This window comes from Humulus lupulus, chromosome 1, assembly GCF_963169125.1.
Source record: "Humulus lupulus chromosome 1, drHumLupu1.1, whole genome shotgun sequence".
In the NCBI taxonomy this organism is placed as follows: Eukaryota; Viridiplantae; Streptophyta; class Magnoliopsida; order Rosales; family Cannabaceae; genus Humulus; species Humulus lupulus.
Window position 1 is genome coordinate 242679385 of NC_084793.1, and position 7567 is coordinate 242686951.

General features: G+C 31.5%; 1 long non-coding RNA gene across 4 annotated transcripts; it reads right to left on the reverse strand.

The window, feature by feature from the left end:
• Positions 1 to 1052: 1052 nt before the first annotated feature.
• Positions 1053 to 7248, reverse strand: LOC133804776 (uncharacterized). 4 transcript variants are annotated; one of them, XR_009878626.1, is made up of 11 exons: positions 6867 to 7248; positions 6472 to 6547; positions 6107 to 6183; positions 5794 to 5865; positions 4671 to 4745; positions 4116 to 4260; positions 3953 to 4031; positions 3715 to 3816; positions 2719 to 2946; positions 2457 to 2616; positions 1053 to 1267 (listed from the first exon to the last, which is right to left on the reverse strand). It is a non-coding gene; the product is annotated as an uncharacterized LOC133804776 (long non-coding RNA). The 4 variants fall into 4 exon arrangements; XR_009878625.1 differs by lacking the exon at positions 5794 to 5865 and having other exon boundaries at positions 6758 to 7243; XR_009878620.1 differs by lacking the exon at positions 5794 to 5865 and having other exon boundaries at positions 6867 to 7239.
• Between the last annotated feature and the right edge of the window lie 319 nt (positions 7249 to 7567).

Sequence of the window (7567 nt, forward strand, 5' to 3'; positions counted from 1 at the left end):
TCAATGGATCACAATTGTGTATTGCATGTTTGGAAAACAATATTCTGCGACCTAACGAACCCCTCTCTCTTAACAATGATTTATTAAAAGTTGCTAAACCTAGGACCAATAAACGTCAAAAGACCGATAACGATAATATGACGTATTTATGGCACTTGAGACTAGGTCACATTGGCTATGACAGGATTCAAAGACTTACAAAGGATGTACCTTTGAGGGAACTCACCTTAGGTGAATTATCTGTCTGTGAATCTTGTCTAGAAGGCAAAGTGACCAAGCATCGATTCTCTGCAAAGGGTGATAAGGCTAAAGAACCACTTGGTCTTGTGCATTCAGATGTTTGTGGACCTTTGAATGTACAAGCCAGGGGTGGTTTTGAGTATTTCGTCACTTTCATTGATGATTGCTCTAGATACTCATGTCTTTACCTAATGCATAGGAAATCAGAAACATTTTCAAACACTACAAGAAAAAATGCTTTTAATAACACCAAAAATGTGTTATCAAAACATACCAGAACACTTTTTGATGTGTTAAGACCGACTATGTTATTGTAGGTCAGGGTACTTTACATAACACTTTATCATTGTTATACAGATGTGTTATTATACTGTCAACGATAACACACTTTCTGTGTTATTTTAATAAATAGATAAGTGTTTAATTATATTATTTATAGTTGATTATATAGCACATTTCAATACTTATAAATTTGTGTTATACTACACTTTAGTATAACACATTTTTTGTGTTATACTACACTTTAGTATAACACATTTTTTGTGTTATATAATGAAGTTTGCATAACAAAATTCTTTACTTATAAAAAGTGTTATTGTAATAGATATTATAACACATTTTTTCGTATTATTTTAATATTTATATAAATTTAAATTCTCATTATATATTCATTTATATAACACTAATTTATTCTATTCTATTATATTCTTATTTATATAATTAAAATTTGCTTTCTAATATATACTAGCATCATCAAATGAACTTGATTTTCAAATAACAAAAAGTAAAAACATTCAACATTGTATTAACAATCCACAAATTAGTTTAAAACATTCAACATTGTATTAACAAATCCACAAATTAGTTTAAAACATTCAACACTATCATCAACAACAAAATGTTCTTTAAGTATTCAAGCAGTCTTAAATATTCAACATATTCTACTACTTTTAGCATAAAATATTCTACAACTGCCCAACACAAAGCCTTCAAAATTAAGTAGCCTTTTCTATTTCGCTTGTCACATCTGCAAAAATAAACAAAGAAATATTTTATTGTTATTATCTTGCATCACAAATTACTTCAAGAAAAATGCTATGGAAATTATCATTTTCACTTTAACAGCCACCAAATCACCATTTTCTTTCAAATATCATCAAACAGAAAAGGATAGGGGGTCCTTGAAAATGGAGGGATGAAAGGCAGAAATGGACCAATTTCAATTCAAGCTGAGATATATGAATTCACTCCCTCCTTTCACCTGGTTGAGGTAAGCAAGTCCAGTGGTATTTGGTATAGAAATCAAATGGAGAAAATCATAAACATGAAGTACGATCAGGTATTTGGTATGACTCAATAAATTAAAATAGTGGGTGCCACAGAACCAATAAAAACCCCTCAATAGAATCTAATCATTTGCTTGGGAAATTATGCAAGAGAAAAAAAAATAGAAGTTCTAGAATTAAAATTGGTAGTGTTAGTTCAAAACAGAAAGACAAAAAAATCCAAATAATTAACCACATTTTGAACCTAGAAACACTTCAATGCCTCCTGTGCAACACCATATACAATACATTATGCTCTATTCTCTGTTTTTCCCAAATGCAGAACTTTCTCTCACTTTATATATATATATATATATATAGTTCAACAAAAATGCTCTAAAGTGAAATTACAATATACCAACTATTGGAGTAAAAAATTACAGCTTAAAAAGTTAGCTCCATTGGTATAATCAAAACTTATAACTAAGTCAAGTTTTGGTATTCTCCAATATTTGGTGGAATTGAATCAGAGATATTGTTATTCCTAAGTACCTTGCAAGGTGTATTAACTAGTTTACATTATAATTTCAGAACAGTGAATAAAGAAAAGAGAATTGTCAGCAGAAATCTTGTTGTTATTCCTATGAGTACCAATATGATGCATATTCATTAAAAAGAAAAAGATAATATACTAATCTGGCACTTCATTTTTAGACCAAGTTACAAATACCAAATTGCTTCTCATAGATTGACCAACCAACACAAGTGGGTGCTGCCCCAACTTATTTTTTTCATTATACTGAAAAGATGGGAATCAAAAACACTAAAGACCGATTTACTAGAAAAATGATAAAAATAAAAATAAAAACCTTGTTAATTTATATACTTATTTATTTGTATGGAATGTGTATCATTATTTATTGATTATACCAAAAAAAAGAGTGGAGTTACCTCTTAATATTCTAAGCTCGGCTTTATTCTTTGCATCAATATCTCGATGGCTTTGCAGTTTCTTTGAAAGTGTTATGCTTCAAAAACATGTCAGTAAATGCCACCCTCAAGTTCTTAACCTCTCTATCTAATTCACTTGGTGTCCTTTTCCTGCAAGATCCTAGAAAATGGAGTAGGATCCACCAAAAACTGAGATAAGTCTACAGATCAGTGCTTGAAGTATCATACAAAAATAAAACTGTAAAACCCACATAGCTCTTACCATTTTCTGAAAGTTTTTTCAAGACTACAGTATGTATTCCATCTTTTAGATACCACAAATTGTCAACAGCAAAAACTAAATTACTTAAGATGTTCTTAGTCTGTTCAGAGGCTCTCTGTTGATAACCTTCCATTTGTTTAGGAAGGTCACATAAAGATGAACTTTCTGTTGCACCAGTTTCGGTAAGACGACTAAGAAAAGCCTCATGAAAAGTAGATTCAGATTCATCTGAAATACAGTATAAAACTTCCTTATCAACAAACACTTCAAACACTATTTCCCTGGTGTCACTTCCAGTTTGCAAGCATGGGTTATAGAGCCCTTATAGGTGCAAAACAATTAAACTTGTAATTAAACTATACTAAATTTCTATGACTAGAATGATAGTAAATGTAGAAGCAAATATTACATCCTTATGTTAATAAAACAGATCTAATGATCCACAGCCCAAAAACCAATTGTTATCTTAAAAAATAAAAACTCATGGTAAACAGACAAGATAGGAGGTCCTGGTCAGGAATGCAGTTCAAAGAGACTGAGAAACAATAACAACTGAATGCAATCATTATTTTATTGGCATATACCAAAAACTAATGATTAGCAACAGCATCATTGGATCACAATAATAAGCAACTTATATTAAAATAAACTGCAACAGTAGCAATTACTTAACCAATGACAAATATTTACTATATAATTATACATATGCGAAAAATTTAAAAGAAGTACCATAAGGAACAAATTAAAAATTAAAATATTAGCGTATAATTCCTGCTTTTCAAGTTTTTCAAGTTTCAAGACACGAATGTACAATTCCTTTTGTATCAACTAAACTCCTTAAAGCTTTCTAATGCAATGAAATTCCAGCCAACAAACTAAACTAACAACTCCCAAGATCAAGTTATTAACAATTGATTAAGACATAAAGTGAGGCAACAACTACAGTATATTTTATCATGCCTCAAAAAATGATAATAGCCAAATGAACCACCTAACCTGGAGAACAATAGGTAACTGTTCTGGTGGTTTCTTGTGTTCCGACCCATGGTCAAGCCAAACCTCAAAAGCCCTCAGCTGTTTCGTAAAAAAGGGACTTGGCTGAACAAAAAAAAAACGTAATGTGAGCAAGAGCTGTCAAGGCTGCACTCCAGTATTAAGCTTATGAGAAAGAAAACATTACATATCTAAAGACAGATAACTAAAGAAACCCAATAATAAAACACTACAGATGCACCTATAACTCTGCAATAGGATCTTCAACCAATGACGGAAGCTGAGAAAGGCATATCTCAGTAGCCATGTCCCATGCATCCCTGCAGTGTGCAATAGTTACAGAGTGACTTTCGGACTAATAAAACAGTAAGTATTAACTTCTTTAGTGTTTCCTTTAGTACTACCACATGTGATGCTGATGGGTAGGCGACAACAATGGATGAGAGATCGGGGAACAATTGTCAGAATGCATAATTCGCTCAGCAAGTAAAAAATTTCGAAAAAGACTAGCGACTAACAAATCTTGCCTGAACAGCCTCTGGAAAAGCTCTGCAGCAGAATACAAAGGTATGAGAAACATATAGCACCAAAAGAATCTTAAGGGTACTTTAATTCAAAGAAGTTAGACCATAGAGCATCAAGCCACAGGAAAGAAATTGATCACAAATTTGAAAGAAATAAAAACTAATAATGAGATAAGCATAAATCCAAACGCTTGAAGAAAGCCTAAATGATTGACATGATCGTCTTAAGCATGGAAATATATCAAGGAACATAATGAAACATCTCTGAATAATAAAAAAAAAGATAAGTAAAAACTGCAAGCAATATTCATTTAGTTACTATATTAGGATTAATATGTACTCTCAGAAAATTATGTTTGTCTATAAGATGGATGCATGTATTTATGTGTTTATTCAACTAAGCCTCAATCAATGAAACTTAAACGAGTACTCTACCTAGACAAACCCATATAGGCCAGGAATGGACATAACATCTGCACCAAGTTCTTTTAATCCAAAGTCAACATGTGGCTGCAAAAAACATTAGAGACAATAATGAAAGAAGGAAATAAAGATTTTTTTAAGACAAGACCTAAAAGAGTGCCACATAATATAAATAAATAAACAAATAAATAAGAGTGCCATCAAATTATAGAACTCAAAACTGATTCTGTATATCCAACCTCTCCTCGAATGATTAGTTGCAGTGAGAAATAACTAGACTCATAATAGAAAGAGGCCATATATGAATCACAATACTGATATGAAAATTTACCAAGAAGATTTTTATACTTCAAGAATTCAACAACTGAGCCCCAAGATTTTTATCCTGTTTCCTTTTTTTTTTTTATCTAAAATATGTAATAATTTTCTTCTTTCAACTTATTTATAATTATTACAAATGGAATGCATAGCATCATTAGCACTATAGCCTCACGAATTCTCAATTTTTATAAATGTTAAGATAGTGGACTACTCACCTTTACATAACTAAATATAGACATATATATATATAGAATAGCATATATAAATTGGTTTTTAATTTTCATTCTCTTCTTATCTTTCTATTGGGAAATTTTTTCAAACACCTTGAGTGCATGAGAAATAAAATACTGACTACCCAGCCAAAAAAGTCTCATAATTACAAAGATCAATCATAAATGGATCTAGCAAAAAAAAAAAAACAGTAGTAAATTAACTACATTCATAGAAGCTTAGTTTCATAAAATTGAAATCAAACTCTATAATAAAAACAAGACAGACCCCAAAAAGACAAGAAAAGAATGAAAATTTAAATTGAAATCAAACTACATTCATAGAAGCCTAGTTTCATAATATTGAAATCAAACTTTATCAAAGATTGGTATGGCAAGAGATCCGATCACATATCAAAGATCCCAAACAATAGTAAAAATTAGGCATTTCAGTAAATAAAAAAAGTTATAGCATTCATCTCATGATATAAAACCAAATGTATATCATAAAGCATAATTTAGTAACCAAACAAGAGAACAACACAAATGCAATATATGTATATATATAACTGGAAACTAATATATAAATATTTATAAGTTCTTACCAATATGGAGCAAAGAAATTCCGGACATTAGAAGAGAAATTTAGAGTTTTTTCCCAAATGCTTCACTTCATACTATCAAACCAATATCATACAAAAAAAAAATACCAAAAAGAATATATAAAAATTAAAATGCAAAAATAAAAAAGAATCTCACATACGATCAAATAAGAAAAAAAATACAAAATAAATTTTGAATATCTCATAAACTTTAACCATATATTTGGAAACTCATAATAGAACATACCCATAGAACAGATCAAACCCAAATAAATTTATTTGATTAAAAAGGAAAAAAAAATCACAGCAAACTTACCACCACATTTAAATTATGTCTACTGCAGCGCATAAGGATGCATATGTCATTGATTGCCCGGTCTACAACTGACTGGTCTGTATTGCAAAAATAAGCATTGAGCATTACTTCGAGAGCCCAATGAACATCAATTGGAAACAGTAATCAACATCTTCCAAAAAGACAACTTCAGACTTTAAAAAGAATGGATTTTGCATCACATGAGATAGCAAGAATACATTTGTAACCAACATCTGAACTGAAATTCAAGAAAAATTCACCTGAAAATACAGCTGGGTGCATGTAATAGATATCTCTTTTGGAACCATGTTTATTTTCTTGCATATAAATATCAGTAGAGTGTGAAAAAGAAAGTGATGGCTTACCACTACATCTGGGCGAACTTGGAGGCTTCTGCTCGCAAGGAAGAACAACGACGAAGGCTAAGAAAATAAACACACCCTGAAAAGTCATTCAAAATACCCGAAGCATATATAAGAACTAAAAATCTCACAAAGACCTAAGCTACAGAGGATGAAAATGTAGTATATAATCTTTTTCATGTAAGAAAACAAAATACAATATCAGAATCTAAAAATCAAGTTTGGCTGTGGAGATGATGCAAAATGTTATTTGAATCATTAAGGGAAATCCAGAAAATAAGCAGCTAACCAAATAAAAATCACAAGTCGGGCAGCTCCATACAAGAATCAACATCAAAATCCACAAATAGAGACCCATTCTCTCACCGCAAGTAGAAACCCACAAATAAGCTATTTACCAGTTGAGAGTTGCGACCCCTGAAGCTATACGCGAAGTACTCCAGAAAATGGGGCCTTAAAGCAGGCGAGCGACACTTTTCTTGGCACCAAGCAATGGGGAAAGGGCAGGGTAGAAGGTTGGCGCCAAGCTACAGAGAAATGGGAATGGTGCTTGAACGGTGGCGACAATCGGTGGGTATCCGTTCGGGGTTGGCAGAGAGCAAACGAAAGAGAAAGGGAGAAAAGGATCAGTTATGGAGGGAGAGAGAAAGAGATTTGGGGATCGGTTTGGAGAAAGAGATTATATTTTTTTTATTTACTTATTTTATAAATAAAATATGATTATATTTGGGACCGTGAAATTTTTGGGGGTGGGGAAAAATTAGGCGCCAAAATTAAGTCCCACATACACTTGTACACTTATTTATCTATTATAATACTTTTTTTTTTTATCAAGAAGGAAGAAACTTCATTGAACAAACAGAACATTACATCCAAGGGCAAAACACCCAACAAACAAAACCAGTACACGGCTACAAACAACCCCAAAACTCACTCTAGTTACATTGAAGTTTCCTTATAAAGAGCTTATGTTGAGTAGAAATCTTCCTATTATGAACAATGTATAACCTATACTTAACTAAGGTAATAACTTCCTTTGCTATACAACTTGCTGTCAAAGAATAACCATAAAAAAATACATCTATTTCTATTCCGCCAT